The sequence below is a fragment of the Procambarus clarkii genome, chromosome 23 (genome assembly GCF_040958095.1).
Source record: "Procambarus clarkii isolate CNS0578487 chromosome 23, FALCON_Pclarkii_2.0, whole genome shotgun sequence".
In the NCBI taxonomy this organism is placed as follows: Eukaryota; Metazoa; Arthropoda; class Malacostraca; order Decapoda; family Cambaridae; genus Procambarus; species Procambarus clarkii.
The window spans coordinates 29,650,442-29,654,760 of NC_091172.1; the positions used below are offsets into that span (position 1 = coordinate 29,650,442).

Here is a 4,319-nt window from a genome sequence, read left to right on the forward strand (position 1 = left end):
AGGAGAAAGTGCACGGCACAGATGTTTTGAATGGTACTCAAACAAACACTGGTGAGTGCAATGCAGCTATTTGAAATACACATGAAACACATCATACAACATGGAATAAATTTGATCAACTCACCAGATAATGGTGCCAGTCTCCAGTGACAATGAGGAAACTGAGGTGGACACCTGCAGCGGGCACCGCCACCGGCCGCCGGCTCCAGCGCCTCTCTGAGGGCGCCGGAGACGCTCACGAAACACCAAGGAAATCTTCTCTTGCAAACATTCCCTCATACACAACATACTTGCAAACACTAACAAATCAACCATAAAAATTAACATTGAAAAATCAAACAAACTGATATTTGAATTAAAGAAAACATTAATAAAAAAATAAAAGCTATTACACACAGAAATCACAATAGCGTATGCATCAAATGAACAAATCCACAAGGGCCGATTCAACGGTTCAAATCCTCTTCACGGCCCTTGTGGATTTGTTCAAATAAAAGCCAGATATTACATACCATACATTGTACAAAAAATGGAATGGAATTACATTGAACAGTTCAATGTTACAAGTTACCCGTCCTCATAATGTACCAGCATTTGTTCGCTACATTAACCGCAGCGTTCAAACTCAATTTCTTTTCTGGAATTTATACGATACAGTTCGCATGCATTCCTTGAATAGTGGTTTTTTCAGGCATGAGATATTAAGCGAATTTATCTACAGTTGTACACTTACAGTTTGGCAAAACCATTTCATATTAGACGTTTATCAACTCGTGAGAGAGGCTGACAAAAAAACCTTAGCCTAATCTAATCTCCACCTAATTAGCCCAAGGAAGGGTTCATTATATAATTAAATCAACGTAACAAAACACTTTTCCTAACCTTAAATATGCACAATCCTCCTATATATATAATGATGTTAATATTTGCCTTATAGTCTTGGAGTGGAGGATGGATTAGAGAAATTAAGCACCACTTAAATAAGTTATTCCTTCGTTAGTAACTTGGCCAGATTAGGTATGGTTAAGTTAGGCTAGGCAGATTAGGCTATTCTTGGCCAGATATGTTACATAAAGTTAGGGTTGCTCAGATGAGGCAAGGCTAATTGTGTGAGGTTCGTCATATTCATCGAAATATTAGCAGAGGTCCAAACAAAAGAGTATATATTGTGTGGTTTCCGCCATCAGCTGGGCCGTGCCTGCATAGAGGCCAGTCATGATGCTTTAAGGTGTTGATGGGGTAGGCTTCTGATTTTTCCTGACATCGGACAACTCACCAATTATACAGAACCGCGATATTCCAATTAATTTAATTCCATCACCCCCTACCCTTAACGGTTGTACTGAGGCAATCACAGTAAAAGTTGCCCATTAACACAAGCTCTATCAACCATCCAACCAGAAATTTCTAGCGCTTACATACGTGAACAGAGCAAGGGGTATACACACTGAGAGGTGTACCCAGCTTCAAGGTGAATATGCACTCAAGAGTTTACTTTAGTCCTGGGCTACGTTCAAGACTAAAGTTCTACTAAACAATATTTGGTTGTGAGTGCGCTATGGTGGTGCGCTTAATAACACTCCCAAGGTAGGCAATGTGATTGTTATTAAGGAGAGTGGGAGTATTATTAAGGTCATTATTTGATTACGAATTTGGTGTTACAACACCATATTCATCATCAATTTGGTACCATCAACTAGGAACCAGATAACAAGGGTTTACAAAGAGAAATTTAAACTCAAGGGAATTCTGAATGCGTCAGGATGTTTGTTTACAAAATGACATCAATTTTCGAGACGTTGACAGCCGACTAATTAATATTTCTTATAAATGTAACTTTTAGTATTAATAAGCACTCTAAGAATTTAGTTTCCTTTGAGTTTCATGTGATACCGCCATGACCAAACATTATCCTGGAGAGGCTACTGTAAAAGGAATGTTACCACCACAAACTCCAAGTCCTCTTCCGAAGCAGAGTCTCTCGGGAATAACCTCCGATGGAAGATTGATGCTGCCGATGTAACCAAATAATTTCCACAACAGTGTACTAGTGGACCTTGCAATCGTGGGTAATTCAATTAGCAATTGCAGATTGTGTTCTGAGAACATGGAACTTAATAACCTAGCCCCGGTTCTAGCCTCGTAAATGAAATCAAAACATAGTTGTTCTTAACAGAACTTAGACGCGAAAATTATCAATACGTTAAGAAAAAGAAAATTAACATGAAGGATACACATTTTTGAACAACAAAAACCAACATGCACACATCTTTAACTATGTACTGCATGTTTTGATAGTTAAGCTTCACTAATTTTGTGATTTTTGTTTAGTCTATTTGGGTTCTGGTCTCCACGCTGTGTACAGCTGGGTTCTGGTCTCCAAGATGTGTTGTGTTCCCTCCCCGTGTAAGTGTCTTAAGGTTGTGTTCACTTACCGTACGAGCCTTAAGACTGCGTTTCCTCCTCGTGTGAGAATCTTAAGGCTGTCTTCCCTCTCCGAGATAATTAAAATGGTGTTCCCTCTACGCCACCATTACTAAGAGGAGGACCGGGGAGGCAAGTGAACTGCCATTAAAAAGTTAGGAGGGTCAATGCTCCACGCGAGATGTACCTTTTGCTGCTTCAAAGACCCAGGTAATTCTCCGATGCGAGCGCCATCTGCAATGTTTACCAAGTATTACTATGGTATGTGCATCCCTCGCACCCTTATTTGAGGGTATTTGGAAATTTTATGACCATTCGACTACATCTTCACGATCCTAAGTTGCGAAATTTTGATTAAAAAAAAACACCAAGAAGTTCCTGGAAACTGTCATTGAAATTTACAGCACATTTAGTAGCGTTACCGGGCGTTAGTGAGCCATGAACTCCCGACTTAGCCATTAGTACAAGACGTAAGCTTTAAACAGGAGTAAAGCCGTGAAGAGGCTATCTTAAGCTGGCGACATGGATACAAGACACATCGTACAGAAGACAACATTTTTACGTTTAGTATATAAATTATTGGTCAATATTCAAACCAAATGTTGAATTGCTCGTTACTGATTCGTACACCTCTATGACTATTTTGATTTATTTACTTGTAATTTTAATTTTCGCTTTGTTTAATATTATATTCTGGCTTATTTGATATTTAAAATAATTTATTTTATTATTATCTAACTCTGAGTGTTAGTGGCTTTGCAAGAATGTCAAAATACCAATCCTATGTAATTTCACCAACTTGAATACCTTCCTGTGAATAAATTATTATTATTTTCATATCAATAAAGATATTTCAGGTGTTGAATGTCTATTAATAGTAGACGCAGCTAACTCCATCTATCGGTCAGCTACGTATTCTGGCAATAAATGCGTCGCAGGTTTATGATGTTATTGATTCCTGAGGCCACAAGTCTGTGAATATTTTGGTGTTGTTGGTTAGTTCGCGGGCGGGCGGCCCCGAGCTGCTTAGTTCTGGCCTGCACCTTGTACAGTTTGGACTCCTCTCTTACGGCTGATCATATTGCTGGGCTTGGTCGACTATATCCAATGTATTTTAAGCAAAGTACGTTAACATTTTCATTTAATTCATCTGGTTCTTGTGAGCTTCGTAGTGTTTTGTGCATTTTTAAGTTTATAAAAAATTTCTCTTTCCAGGATTTGGGATGAGTGTGGTGGCGGTGATGATCTTGACCATGTTCTTATGTGTGGAAGATGCTGCCGGTATTAATTACCCTAGTTTTCCGGACTCTGACCATCCTATGCTACCCGTGACCCTAATGCCTCCGTTCTTCCTGGACTTCGAGCGTGCGTTGCTGCAATTCCAAGAGGTGCAAGATTTTTTGGCTATGCTTCCTAAAGATCCGGAGACATCTTTGAAGACTGCCAAAGATAAAATGTTATCTCGTAGACACAGATTTGATCCTAATAAATTAATAAACCTTACAGCTGTACTCGAGCAAACTGGAAAGAAGCATCTTGATATTGAGGATTTGTTAAACGTACTTAAGGAGTCTATTAATGAAACCAAAGCTGGTTGAATGGTCTTGGATGGTTTTGTAAACGGATCGACTTTGATAGGCAATTAAAGCGTTACCTAATTATTCTTTCTTGCTTACCACTTCGTGCTAGAAGCTTTTGGTAATCTTTTGAGACTACAATCTCTGATTAGTTCCCTACTAGAAAGTAACTCTGCATACTGTTTAAATTGTTGGTAAATGCAAAAAAAAACCCAGCAAACCAACTTTCTATGGAAAGCTGGCAGATATACTTGTATTTTAAGACCAGACTCTAGTCTTTTGATTAATACTTGAGACTTGAACCAGTCACGCGTGGTT

General features: G+C 38.9%; 1 long non-coding RNA gene across 1 annotated transcript; it reads left to right on the plus strand.

The window, feature by feature from the left end:
- Positions 1–3,410: 3,410 nt before the first annotated feature.
- On the plus strand, positions 3,411–4,083 carry LOC123764157 (uncharacterized). Its single transcript, XR_011229406.1, has 2 exons — positions 3,411–3,547; positions 3,640–4,083. It is a non-coding gene; the product is annotated as an uncharacterized lncRNA (long non-coding RNA).
- Positions 4,084–4,319: the final 236 nt, after the last annotated feature.